This window comes from Phyllostomus hastatus, unplaced genomic scaffold (genome assembly GCF_019186645.2).
Source record: "Phyllostomus hastatus isolate PE091 unplaced genomic scaffold, TTU_PhHast_1.1 phas_contig_40, whole genome shotgun sequence".
NCBI lineage: Eukaryota > Metazoa > Chordata > Mammalia > Chiroptera > Phyllostomidae > Phyllostomus > Phyllostomus hastatus.
Genome location: NW_025333872.1, coordinates 30,801,047 through 30,816,067, shown reverse-complemented (window position 1 = coordinate 30,816,067; position 15,021 = coordinate 30,801,047). Strand labels below are relative to the sequence as shown.

The window sequence follows — 15,021 nt, the reverse complement described above, 5'->3', positions numbered from 1 at the left end:
AACATTTTCTTAGTATAATACTAATACATGCATAGTACGAAGCTGAATAAAGAAGAATGCTTCTTACAGCATTCTAATTTTTGTTCTGTGTATGAATAGCTGAAGCATGGGTGTTTCTAGGACTCTCACTACTTATCTCATCCTTTCAGTATTCTTTCTTCAGCATGGTAGAAATGTGTCTTTTGGAAATGCGTACTTCCCAGCTTCCCCACCTATATTAGTCAGCTCAGGCTGCTGTAACAAAATACTGCAGACTGGGTGCCTTAAACAGCAGAAATTCACAGTTCTGGAGGCTAAGAATCTCAGATCAAGATGCCAACCAATTCAGTTCCTGGTGAAGCACTCTTCCTGACTTCCAGATGTTTGCTTACTTGGTGCATTCTACCCTAGCCTTTCTCCTGTGACACCAGAGAGAGAGTACTCTGGTGTCTCCTTCCCTGACAAGGACGTACATCTTCCTGGATTGAGGCTCAACTCTTACGACTTCATTTAACCATAATTGCCTCCATCAGTACTCTTATCTCCAAATATAGTCACATTGAGGGTTAGGGCTTCAACCTTGGAATTGGAAGGGAACAGACCTGAAAGAAAATGGAAGTTATTTCTGGACCCATGTTTAAAAGTTTCAATAAAGGGCTTTGGCCTAGGACCCATTAAATAAAATCTACCGTTATTGGCCCAACTTGTTTCAGAGCTTATTGCTTGCCAACATACAGTTTTTATTTAGGAGCCAATGCTTTGAAAAGTTCCTCACATGTTAAATATAAGTAGTATAAACGGTATTATACCTCTGTAGACTTTTAATAGTGTATGTACTGGATATGTTCACTCAAGGGTGAGCATGTGTTAAATATACATAAAGAATATGGTTCTCTCCCCCCCCCAAGAATAACACATAGAAAATACCACGATAGATGAGAAAAACAAGTTAGTTGCAGGATATTCTGCATAAGGTTTTAGTGGCAGGAGAATAGAAATTCTGAAATGTAAGGGATCTGAAATGTATGTTTTGACATTGGGAGATCCATTGCAGCATTTGATTCTTGTGATGGGATGCTACTGATTGCAGGAGGAGGTACAATTGGAGTAATTCAGAAGATTCAGGCAGGTTCATTTAAGATGAACCAGAGTGGAGATAAAATGGCTTATGAGGAAGATATAATAGACTAAGCAAGATTTTAAAACATTGAAGGAAGTGAATTGTCCTTTTGAAGGGTAATAAGGGTGGTGGGAGGTACTAATAAGGGTGTATTAATAACCTGATGTCCTACAAGTTATGTTTTGTGTAAGAAATGGAAAAATTGCCACGAAGGAAGCAGAATTAGAAAACTGTAAATTTTTAAAAACAGGATCAAATGCATTAGTTGTAGATTTCTACTTTCAATAATAGGAAAAAATTGACAATGGAGATGTTATAGAATTAGAAATTATGACTTACAGTTGCAGCATTTTTCTTCAAGAAGTGAATTCAACCTCCTTAAAAGAATATGAGGATGGTAGAACAAAGAAGAGCTGCTCCAGAGACATGAAGTGGTTAATGCTGTGTTGTGCTAGTTATGTTGAAATCACACCAATTGGGAGCCAGTCAAGGTCACATTTACATTAGTGTCCAAATAGCCATGATTCTGAGTTCCCATCTGCCTGCACAACAACACTGCTATCTTTCTTGTTGTCCTAATGTCCAGGAACATGACTTTCCATATTCCTCTCTTCCCATCTTTTCAAAGTACTTCACCCAGCACTAAGAGAAAACTCTCCAGGCACTGGTTTGCCAAAGAGTGTACTTTTGCATGCTCCAAAACCTACCTTTCCCTGTGTTCCAGGGCCAAACTGGTTTGTGTGAGGGAAAGGAGAGCACTTTTCCCTCATGTATTCAACAAATATTGAAAGGCTGACTATGAACCTAGCAAGGTTCTAGGTCCTGAGGTGTATTGTATGTCATTAAAAAGACAGACAAAATCCTTGCTCTCAGTGAGTTATATCCTGAGCTATGTTCCCTCAGCAAGGCCTTGAGACAGCATATTTGGAGGTCAGAGTCTTGCTAAGTTTTTGGTGGAGATGGCTGTTTCAGTGTTGGGCTTCTCTAGCACTCTCCAATAAGACCTTCATGTATAAACAAACAAACTCACCATTTTTAGGCATACAATGTCCCAACCTATACTTAGAAAACAATCAACATTTTTGTTTTGATGATGGAACAGAAATCAAAGTTTTTACTCTGCCTGCTGCACTGCCAACCTTTCACATGATTAGAGCCTCAGCTCTGTCTTTGAATAGTCATTTGGCCTATTGTGAGGATCTTCCCAGAACAAAATGAGAGCTTGTCCCACAAGGAATACCTAAGTAGTCATCTCTTAAAAACAGAAAATAGCTCCACTTCTGACATGACAAGGATTTTTGGCACTTGATACCTGCATCAAGATTTCAAAGTTCTTACGACCATGTTTCAGTCAGATTCAGATTTATGGAATTGTGTGTCTTCCCTTTCCATCTCTACAAGGAAGCTGCTCTCAATAGCAGCCAGGAATTGGCCCTTCCTTAAGCCAGTAGAAGGTCTACTTTTTCCTTTTATATCATTTTCAGAGGTCATTGCCTTTTCACAGCACATCTTGGTATAAAAGGCCCTGGCCCGATGGTTCGGTTGGTTGGAACGTCCTGTCCACCAAAAGGTTTTGGGTTTGATCCCCAGTGGGGGTGAGCACAGGAGGTAACTGATGGATTTTTTTTCTTTCTCTCCTCTTTAAAATCAATAAACGTATCCTCTGATGAGGATTAAAAATAAATACATACACACACATGTATCTATGTATGTCTATTTATGACCCACAGGACTTTTGTGGTAGGGCATTGTCATGGAAGGGAAAAATAAGGGAAATAAATGCTTCACTTATAATAGCTCAACTTGAAATGAATGTTCACAAATCAGATTAGGAGTGTTTCCATTTCTTTTTCTGTACCCTCTTGAGAATTTGAGAGGTGCTGTAAAGGGGTCATGGCACCACTAGGGGGCAGTTTTGGATAGGAAGAAAAAGAAAACTTCACATTCGTCTATTCCCATGAAATTAGATAATATTTCAGTAAACCTAAATTTAAAATATTGGTTTGTTGACAGTCAGGAATTATTGTCTCTGAACTCCTATAACGCTGCTCACACATACAGGTAATAATACCTGACTGAGGAGGGAAAGACTATTCATAATGACCACATAGCTCAGTATGTGCAATATGCCTTATCATTACTATTGAAGCATCATCTTTAATTTCCTTCCAATTTATTATTGTTTCTCATTGAGTGCTTGATAAATGTTAGGCAGCATTATTACTACTGACAATGTTACTCATTATAGCAGAGGCTTATTCTGGATACTTGTTTGATTTAGTTTGGGATTCTAAAACACTGAAACCAGGAAAGAGTCCAATACTTTTTATCTTTGGTCGGCTTGGTTGGTTTCCAGGGTAACTACACCTTGGCCTTTTAGCCTGATGTACACAAGGGAGGCACTGTTGGCATAGCACTGTCCAGCACAGAAATCTGAGGGTGACCCAGAATTCCTAGTTTTGTTTTAATGATGAGGGTCTCAACATCTGAAGAAAAGCACTTTGCCATACTTGCTAACTCTTTTTGTAAAGTAACAGGACCCACCTTCTTAAGCTAATTTTAACATACCTTTCTTCTCATTTCAAGAATAATTAAGATTTGGGGATAGGGATAATATTTTTTAAAAACTTTCATTTTGGAGATTTTCAGACAGGGAAAATTAGGAAAAAAAGTATAATTAACAGTTGTATACACACCATGTATATCAGAAAATTGTTATAATCTTGCTACACATACTTTGCGTGTCTCCGTTAAACCATTTTGAATTGTAGGCTATATAAAATTTCACACCAAAATACTTCAGCACATTATCCTATATAACATAGCATTATGACATTATTTCCTAATATACTAGCCATATATTCAATTGCCTCAACTAACTCTCCAAATGTCTTTTATATCTGATTTTTTTTCCCCTCCAAGTCAGGCTCTTACCAAAGACCATGTACTGGATCTCTTTGTTATGTCCAAGGCTTTATAACCTGAAACAGTATTCTTTGTCCCTTTTTCTTTTGTCAATTTGTGAAGAGACTAGGTCGGTTGTCTTGTAGCATGACCCTAACACCTGTGTACTTGACTTCATGGTAACTGCAATGCTTAGTGTTGAAAACGAGGAGCACTCTCTTACAGATTGGTGTTGGGAATCTTCATGAGATACTTATGGATTTCCTTTGTTTTCAGTTTTAATGTCAATATAAATTTTACATTGTCACAAAATAGTATTGTGATATATTTCACAATTCCCTATATTATCTTTCTTCATTTTCTATCATGTTCCTATGATTTTCACAAACTTTTTTCTTTTGAACTTGATCCACCATCTTTTTTTAAAATTATGTTTTATTGATTATGCTATTACAGTTGTCCAAATTTTTCCCCCTTTATCCACTCCACCCAGTACCCCACTGCTCCTTCAGGCAATCCCTACACTGTTGTTCATGGGTCATATGTAAAAGTTCTTTGGATACTCCATTTCCTATACTGTACTGTACATCCTCCCAGGTATTCTGTAACTACTTTTTGTACTTCTTAATCCCCTCGCCTCTTCACCCATTCTCCCACACCCCTCCCATCTGGCAACTATTGAAATGCTCTCCATACCTGTGATTCTGTCTCTGTTCCTCTTGTTTGCTTAGTTTGTTTTTTAGATTTAATTGTTAATAGATATGTATTTATTGTCAATTTGCTGTTTGTAATTATAATCTTTTTCTTAAATAAGTTCCTTTAACATTTCATATAATACTGGTTTGGTGATGATGAACTGCATTAGTTTTTTTCTTGTTTGGGAAGTTGTTTATCTGCCCTTTGATTCTAAGTGATATCTTTGCTGGGTAGAGTAGTCTTGGCTGTAGGTCTCCACTTTTCATGACTTTGAATATTTCTTGCCAATTGCTTCTAGCCTGCAAAGTTACTTTTGAGAAATCAGCTGACAGTGTTATGGGAACTACCCTGTAGGTAATTAACTGCTTTTCTCTCACTGCTTTTAAGATTCTCTCTCTATCATTAATCTTTAGCATTTTGATTATGAAGTGTCTTCATGTGGGCCTTTTTGGTTTCATCTTGTTTGGAATTCTCTGTGCTTCCTGGACTTGTATGTCTATTTCCTTCACCAAATTAGGGAAGTTTTCTTTCATTATTTTTTCAAAAAACATTTCCACCTTCTTGCTCTTTCTCTTTTCCTTCTGGCACCCCTTTGACACAAATGTTGGAACACTTGAAGTTGTCCCAGAAGCTGCTTCCACTATTCTCATTTTTTTGGATTCTTTTTTCCTCTTGTTCTGATTGGTTGTTTTTTGCTTCCTTATGTTCCAAATCATTCACTTGATTCTCAGCTTTACCCACTCTACTGTCAATTCCCTGTAAATTGTTTTTCTGTTTCATTCAGTGTATCCTTCATTTCTAAGTGGACCTTTTTTATGCTATTAAAGTCCTCACTAAGTTTGTTGAGTGTCCTTATAACAAGTGTTTTGAACTCTGCATCTGAAAGATTGCTTATTTCCATTTTGTTTAGTTCTTTTTCTAGAGTTTTATTCTGTTCTTTCATTTGGGCTGTGTTTCTTTGTCTCCTCATATTGGCAGCCTCCCTGTGTTTGTTTCTATGTATTAGGTAGAGCTGCTCTAACTCTCTGTCTTGGTAGCATGGCATAATGTAGTAGGTGTCCTTTAGGGTCTAGTGGCAGCCTCCTCCATCACCCAAGCTGAGTACTTGAAGAGTACCCTGTGTGTGGGTTGAGTGCACCCTCCTCTTGTAGTTGAGCCTTTTTTGCTGTTGGCAGGTTAATGGGAGGGATTTACTCAGGTCAGTCAGCTGCAAGGACTGGCTATGACCACTGACCATCAACCTCCACCCTCCAAAGAAGATCAACTGTGCAGGGGCAGGGTGGTGGTGCTCAGACATGGTCTGTAGCTGTTCACTGGGTGTACAGGTTCTGCGTTTTCCCAGGTGGTGCAGGCCAAAGTCAGCCACCACCTGTGTTCTGTCTGGGGCCACCCAGCATGAGCTACAAAGCAATCTGCAGATGACTACTCCTTGTGCTGGGCTTGGAGGTTCCTAGGTGAAGCCAAGCTGTGAACCAAGGCTGGCTGCTGCTAGTGCGGAGCCTGGGGCTACTTACCAGGAGGTATAAGGGCTGAAGCCTGCTGTTGCTTGTTCAAATGAATTTAGGAAGATGTGAAGCCATTCATATGGAAAAGCCACTGTTAACAGCTTGGGTCCCTGGTAAGTTGGGTGGGGCAGAGCCTCAGGGAATCAACAGGGCAGAGCAAACAGTGTGAACCATGTTGTGAGCCAGGTTGATGGAGCCTCAGATATGGCACCTGCCTGTCAGTTCTGTGGCTCTGTCAGGGGAGGGCTCAGAAAAGGAACAATGGCCTCTACCCCCATCTTCTATGTGTACATCTTATTCATTTTAACATTTATCAGGTAGAATGTTAGAAAATCAAAAAGACAGGGAATTCCACCAGGGCTCACCTGATCAAGTGGTCCAGATCATGGTTTAAAGTTGGTCTGTTAATATTATTTTTTAGAATACAGTGTTGATAAGTAAGAATGTTTTTAGCAATGTTCCTAATTTTAAGAAACTATATCATAGTGTTTTTGTGTTTGTTATTGGTTAACTAACTTGGCAAAGTCAAAAGTCAGTGGACCAGTTGTCCAAGGTGGGTGGATAAAATCAACCATCCTTACAAAGCAGAGTTTACAACTCTCCATGTACAGTTTCCTACAATACCTTAACAAGTGCAGTTTCCAAAAATGCATACTTATAGCATCAAGGTTACAAGAAGAAGTCCTAAAAACTAGGAAGGCAAATTTTTGATGATTACAGGAAAACTCTTTCCTATCTTAGTTACAGAGTTAGACAGAAACTGAATTTTGTGATGACAAAAAACACAGAATAAGTACACACTTTACAATAACTGATATATAAATATATATATGCTTGATTCCATTTTGTACAAAGCTAGTTGTAAATTTTGTGCATTTATTCTCAAATGTACCTGTAAAGATAGTTTCTTAAAATTTCCCTCAACGTTCCCTGCTTAAAACAAAAACAAATGAGCACAAAATAATTTTAATATAAATTAAGACTGAATCAAAGGTATTTGGAGCTTGAATAATTTATTTCTACACAGTGGTCTCTGTGGCCCAAATTTGGCATCATTGAATTCCTTTTCCCCTACCAATAGGTATAAAGTATACAAGGCCCTCTTTCTTCCTAAATAATTAAGCTGTTACTGGAAATTTTATTTATTTATTGTGTATAAATTTGTTTTGAGGAATACTCATTACTCCAGGCTCTTATTTAAATCTTTTGTTCAAGGACAGTTTGGTCAGCTTGACTGATGCTGTGTGGAGAGGCACTGAGGAGAGACATAAGATTCCAGATACTCATTCTTTTTCTCTAGGTGGACAAAACAATACAAAAACAACCCTCTGCTTTCAGAGGAACAGGAGAACAGGCAGACTCAGAATGGCCAGTAAGAGAGGCATTCCTTCCATACTGGCCTGCCTACTTTTTCTTTCTCTGCTCTTGTCCATTGGACATAGCTAATAGCCAGGTGACCTTAGGCCAGATTGGTGTTGGAGAACCTTCCCCATTGCTAGTTGTATATTTGCATTTTTCTTCTTTGTACAAGACCAAAAATTGTTCGAGAAAGTAATGTCTATATGTTTACTTGTTTGAAACATTGGTTATGAGAATCTGTGTCTTAGCTGCATTGATTTTGTTTTTATCAAAATAATTAGGGGTTCACCAAAAGTCCCGGTATCTTTTCACAAAGACCGTGACCTCTTCCTCTAAACACTTGATCCTGAGAAAGAAAGTATGTGAAGTGAGAGTGGGAATTAATTGCAGAGCGAATGATGGGAGATGCGAAACTGTGGGTTCAAATAACTATGAAAAGCAAGTTCTGTGGACTCAAAGGTAAATTAAAGGTGGTCCAAATGGCAGGGAGGGCAACGTTTAAGGGGTACATGGTGGTATTTAAAAATTTGTCCACCAATTCATTGACATTCCTCCTATTAGGAGGTGGAGTCTATATTCCCTCTCCTTGAACACAAGGTTCAAGGTCTTATGGTTGCCTTGATGAACCAATGTAGCTCAAGTGATGCTTTGTGACTTCCAAGTCATGTAGCTTCTGACAGTTTCTTGTGTGACACTCACTAATGAAGCTTCAACTGCCATGTAAGAAGTCCACCTTAGGCCACCAAGTGGAGAGACCTCCGAAAGAGAGAGAGAGAGAAATGTCCAAGGAACCCCAGCTGTTCCAGCCTGTAGATGTGTGAGTGCTTCCAGCCCAGGTGCCAGTCTGAGTGAAGGAGCTTTCAGGATGACTCTAGCCCCAGTCACTTCCTGATGGCTACTGCACAGACTCTGAGTGAAAACTGCTTAGTTAAGTCAACGCAGCCCAAGATCAGTGAGCAAAAGAAATATTATTATTTTAAGCCATGTTGTTCGTTTGTTTGTTTGTTTGTTTTAATGTAGCAATAGATAATTAGAATAACACACTAAAACATTACAGAATATATTGCAAAAATGATGCTGATAAACTCAAGTCCTCTCTTTAAAGTTCTGGGGAATTGCAAATTAATTCCATTCCTGCTGAAGTGGCTGGTGCCCTTGTGAGGCAATTAGTTAAAAAGCACTTCTCTCTAGCATGTGTTTATTTCTTCTGTGTGTTTGTGTGAAAAGCAATAGAATAAATTCCATTTCCCTTTATGGGGAAGTTGGGACTATAGGGGAGGAAAAGATAATGTTCCTTCCACCTTTCTGAGTTCTTGTCTGAGATCAGTGTATTAAAAGACAGATTAACAGAAAAAAAAGAAGTTTATTAATATGTTTACCCCATGTATACATGGGAGATACCCAGGGGAAATGATTAGCTCCCATCCTGGCCAGGCAGCTCAGCTGGTCAGAGCATCATCCCCATGCACCACTGCTGCGTTTCTGTGCCCAGTCAGGGCATGTGGAGGAGTCAACCAATGGGTGTGTGAAGAAAATTGATGTTTGTTTCTCTCTATCAAATCAATAATAATAAAAAATGATTAGCTCCCTGTGGTGGCTAAGGCTTAAAATGAATGCCATCTTCATATCTTAATAGCGAAAGGGAAGGGGAGATTTAGGCCACTTAGGGGAGTATAAATAATTTTTAGGAAAGATAAATGGGCCCTAAGAAGAATAGATGGGAAGTATGATAGTTTGTGATAGGATTTGTCTGTGTGTGGTATCAACTTACATTCCTTTCTCCTGTGATAAAGCCAATCTTCCCCGGTGATGAAACTCCCAGACAGGGGGTTTCTGACAATTGAGTTCCTTTTGGAGGATCTGTTTTTAGGCAGAAAAGGAGGATTTAGAGAAAGCTTCTCCCTGTTCTTGCTGTTTCTCAAGTGCCTGCAGCTCAAAATTATTGAAACCAAAGCAGCATATTTTGGGGTGGTTTGTCTTGAAATCCACAGTCATTTTTTTAGGATGACATACTCATATTCTGCTACCCGTGAGGACCATAAGATACAAGGGGCAGTCCTCTGGCAAAGCTTTCCTCCTTGGTGAAAAGAGATTCAGGAGGAGAAAGTCTTCCCCTGTAGTCTGTAGGTGCAGTTGCATGAACAGCTGATGCCTGGCATCTACGAGATGACAGAAACCAACTCCTGAGTTGGCTGAGGGGAGAGATGGCAGACCACCAGTTCTGTCTTCATTTTGCTGCTGAATTCACTGTCTTGGAACTGCCGGCCCCTGGGCTTCATGCTAGATAATAAATGTCCTTAATGTTTAAATTCCTCTTAGTGAAATTTTCTATTATTTAGAGCCAAAAACACAACTGATGCACTTGAGATAATGTTGTTTCCAAGGAATGAGTGATTAAGAAATGTAAAAAAATCCTTTAGAGTATCTCTCAAGAGGTTACCTGCTTCCAAAAGTTACAAAGGGAAGCTAAAAAGAGAATGAGCACTTAATAAAAGCAGGGACTATTTTGCTTTTCTTCCTTCTCAGGACATGGCTTTAGCAAGTAGAAGTAGATTCATGAATCCATCTTTTGTTCCTTCTGTTTCTGCAAATTTTCTTGTGTAGAAAATTACTTGGAATCCAAAAGTGAAGTATTAAATCCTGTCAGATAGCTACTTTTAGAATTTGGAAATCAAAAGTTGTCAGGTATTGAAATAAAGTCCTTCCCTGTCTGATCTGAACATTCCAGGGTGGAGTAGTTATGGGCTGAATTATGTCTCCCCCAAATTCATATGTTGAAGTGCTACCACCTAGTACCTCAGGATTTGACTGAGTTTTGGAAATAGGGCTTTAAAGAAGTAATTAAGATAAACTGGGGTTGTTAAGGTTGGCCCTAGTCCAATATGCTTGGTGTCCTTAATAAATAAAGGAGATTGGAAGCTAGCCAATGAATCTGCTTACCTGAATGTGTTTCGGCAGAAATTTAGACAAAGCTGGTGATAGTGAAGCCTTGTTACTAGCCTTAAAGACATTGAACTCATTAACGTCCCTGAAAATGGCTATAAGAAAAGGAGGGAAAGAGAAAAGGAGATTGGGATGTGGAGGGAGACACCACACAGGTGCAGCACACGGAGACGACCATGTGAACAGGGTGTGAAGGCAGCTGTCTGCAAGCCGAGGAGAGAGGCCTCAGGAGAAGCCGAACCTGTCAGCACTTGTATCTTGGGCTTCTAGCCATTGGAACTGTGAGAAAATAAATTTCTGTTACTTAAGTCATCCAGTCGGCAGTATTTTGTCATGGAAGCCCTAACAAACTAATATAACAGATATGGGACATTGACTACTGGGGGTGTAGATTACAGTTTTTTCATACCTTTGTCTCATCACTAATAAATGAAGGGATGAAAAAATTGCAACTCAAGAGATATTTCCAAATAAGTTAAAGTACTATGTTATCTTTACTTCTTTTGAAGAGCATACATTTTTTCATTCATAGGTAATCAGCTTCATCCCCCTGGCACTGTATGTTGAATAGATGTTTACAAATTATGGTTTGAAGGTGGCATTAAATTATTGGGCTTCCAATTTGCCCACCGGTCTCAATCTAACCTTGGAAAAAATAAGGAACTTGGAAAAGAAGGGGATTGTGGCAAGTGAAGGATTATTCAGAGAAGGAGGCCTTGGAGCCACTCTTGCGATAATGAGGTCTTTGGAAGGAAAAAAGACTATACTTTGAGTTATTGATTTTAGACTGTGCTTAGCTGTGAGACAAAGATGTCAGAAACATTGCTAACACTTTATAGTTATTAGTGGATAAGGAAACACTTGAAAGATTTTATTTTCACTGAGAGTGCTCAAAAGACAAATTAGTTTCCTAAAGAACATGATCCAACGTCTATTGGATTGCCTCCTTTTTAAGGTTGTTTGTAGACAATTTTTTTTCCTTTGTATAATAATTCAGGTGATTACTTTTTGGCCTATTTATAAATTCAGTTCTTAGAATAGTTTGTCCCTTAAAAATTGCAATGCTCTTTTCTATTTAATTTTCTAAAAAAACTAAAACTGATGGAAATGTCCTCCCTAGTATTTATTTGTTATTACAGTGTAAGTAATGGAAATATGTAGTTATTCCTCTTTTCCCCCAGGTCATTTTGATGCTATGGAAATTATCCAGGATGTTTTCTAATAAAATAAAAAAATAGATCAACAATTTTATCTAGGTTTTCTCAGGTCTGTCTTGCAAACTATCAGGAAATATCTACCGAAATAGAACACTGTATGTACAACAAAACAGCAATTCTTGAACTGTCCTTCACAGCAAAACATACACAGAGAGCTGTAATTTAAAAGTATTTTCTCACCTACTTTTCAGTGACATTATTCGATATAAAAGCCTGAATTTATAAAAGAAAGCCAATTCTCTTTGACATATTGTTATGCAAATTTGGGAAAGGCTACTGGATAAAAACTAGAAAGGCAACTAATTTTGTTTCCTTACCAAGAATGCAGCCAATTTGTTTAAAAAGTGCCTGATTATAATAAACTAATGATCAACAATTGGAAAATAAACATACAAATAGAACTTTTTATTTGGAAAGTTTTGGCACTGTCACAAACAGGAATACAGATTTTAACCTTTGCAAATGGGGAAGGAATTCACACAAAAAGCTTCAGTGAATAGAGGCAGAACCAAAGGAGCATATTTCACAGGCAACCTGCCATAGAAGCTTTAAGAAAGGCCTAAGAGATGGAATTTAAAGAAATAAAAATATTTTAAAAAGAAAACACAACTCTACAAAAGACTTTTTTCCCATTTTACAAATATATTATTAAATGCTAGTTGCTTTTGTATAGCACTATTCTACCAAATTCACTTTCTTATTTTTAACTAGCTTACACATCTGCTTGAGGGGTTTGGGTCGGGGCAAAGATTAGACTAAATTATCTCTTTTGCAGCTACAAGGTTTCATGGCTTCATGACAAAGAAACCATGATCTTAGCAGCCAATATTTATCTAGCACTTACTCTGTGCTAGGAACTGTCCTTAGTGCTTGGTAAAGTAATCTGCAATGCTCCTGGGTTTATACTGGATTAAAAACATCAGCTCCAAATCAGAGGAAATTTTTGATAACCAAATTCTAGAGTTCATGTTTTAACTAGAAAATGTCTTGTCTCTGGGGCCCCAGTAATCTGAGGGATAAGGGGATCTCATTTTTGATTCAGGGACTTCTGATTATCCTATGGTACCCACTCTTTCCATTTCTAGCAGTTGGCACTTGACTGCTTGGAATAAAGACTAGATTTCTCATCATCCCTTCTAGCAGGGTATGGCCATGTGATTAAATTCTGGCCAATAGAATAGAAACAGGAGTACTGTGGGATAACATGCAGGAACCTGCTTTATGAGATGGATGTATATGCTTTAGTTAGATTATTAGATTGTACTGTTTTTGTTTGCCTCTTTGGGAAGGGACTTTTGTACCATGAGGTAACACATTATGCTAAGTGATTTCTGTGTGTCCCACAATTATACAGTATAACAACCAACCAGATTTTTGCGTGATTTTTTTAAAAGGCGAAAACAATAGGAAGAAGAAAGTTGAAGTCAAGCCATTAAATGAACAAAATGAAGTATACATGACATGAAGTAGTAAAGTAGTACATATCAGAAATGGAACAGTAAAGTCTGTGTTTATCTTTGAGTCACTGAAGAATTGATAGGTCACTATGCTAAAGCAAAGACTGAATGTTCTTAATATGTAAAAGTTCTATTTATTTATGAACTCAGTTTTCTGAAATCTCAAGATCATCTATACTTCCTTAGAAAGAACAACTCACATTTTAATATGTCTCACTGCCATGGAATTCATCCTCTGATACATTGTCTACATTTTCTCCTATTTATTGTGTTATTCATTTTGGCAATTTTCAAAACTAGAGCTGATCCATGGAAACTTTCTCTCTCTCACTGTACTTTATACTTCCTTTTGCAAGGATTTTCTTCTCTCTTATCTTGCTAACACTGACAGTATCTTGGCTCAGCTCAGGTATCTCTCTGGGAGTTCATCCTTTCCAGAAATCTGGTTTAGATGCTCCATTGTGTGCTCCAGCCCGCAGTGCACGTCTCCACCAATGCACCTAGTACTCAGTGTGATGTCTTTGCTTGCTTCTCTCTCCTCTATTGTGCTATAAGCTCCTTAAAGTCATGGGCTAGGTCTTTCATTTCTTTATTTCTAGATACCAGCCAAGTTCCTCTCATAGCAATACAATGAATTCTTTTTTAAACATATTTTTCTCAAATCTGAGATCAAAATAATCTCAAGCACACTTTTCTTTAATACATTTTTAAAGTTAAATTTATTGAGGAGTAACTCATATGTAATAAAATTAACAATTGTAGTTTGATGAATTTTGGTAAATGTGTAGAGTCCTGTAATCATACCACAATAATGTTACAGAACATTTCCATCACCCCCAAAGTGCCATTTTCTTCTTTGCAGCCAATCTCCTACCCCATCACTAGCCCCTGGAGACCACTGCTCTAGTTCCTGTCTCTATAGTTTTGCCAGTGCTGTACTGTCATATAAAAGGAATCATATGTAGCATATATTCCTTTCTGTCTGACTTTTTCTGCTGAGCATAATGAGTCTGAGATCCATTCACATTGCACATGTCAGTAGTTTATTCCTATTCAGGTCTAAATAGTATCCATTATATGTGTGGTCTAAAAGTGTTTATCCATTTGACATACAGTAGAGTTGTTTTCAGTTTTTGACTTATGGATAATGCTGCTACAAACATTTGCCTACAGGTCTTCATATGAACATACATTTTCATTTTCCTGGGTCAATATATAACATTGGGATTTCTGGGTTGTATGGTAAGTGTGTGTTTAACTTCATGACAAAATGCTCACCTTTTCCAAAGCAATTGTACCAATTTACAAACTACCAGCAGTATATGCATTTTTCACTTATTAGTGCTTTTAAAATGACTGTCATAAACATACTTGTACTAAGCTTTTGGTTTTATAGTTGTCAGATATTACTAAGTTACTAAAGAAAAAACCAACATGTAAAAATAAATGGTAGAAGTGCTGAGGTCCAGCTTTTTTTTTGGATGGCAGAGTAGAAAAGTGTTGAATACATTTCAACACTTGTGGAGATCCATTCCTCCTCAAATAATTCCTCCATTGCTTTACTTCTCAATACTTGAAATTCTCTCTTTGCAGTGTCATTCCCTGCCCTGCCCATTCAATACTTTGTTAGAATTAAAAGTCCCTAGGAAACTGATCTGATAGGATCGATCCATCAAGTGTATCAGGACCATTTTGCAAAGGTCTAGCTAAGAGGTGGGCTGGGGGAGCCATTCGGAGAATGAAGAGTCTGAATCCAGGGACTAGCAAAAGACGGGAAGAATGGACTGCCACACTGAGGGAGAGACGGCAAATGACCAACAACCAGGCTGGAAGCAGCCTTG

General features: G+C 38.0%; 1 non-coding gene across 1 annotated transcript; it reads left to right on the top strand.

The window, feature by feature from the left end:
* The first annotated feature begins 10,479 nt into the window (after positions 1–10,479).
* LOC123822319 lies at positions 10,480–10,609 on the top strand. Its single transcript, XR_006786289.1, has one exon. It is a non-coding gene; the product is annotated as a small nucleolar RNA SNORA33 (small nucleolar RNA).
* Positions 10,610–15,021: the final 4,412 nt, after the last annotated feature.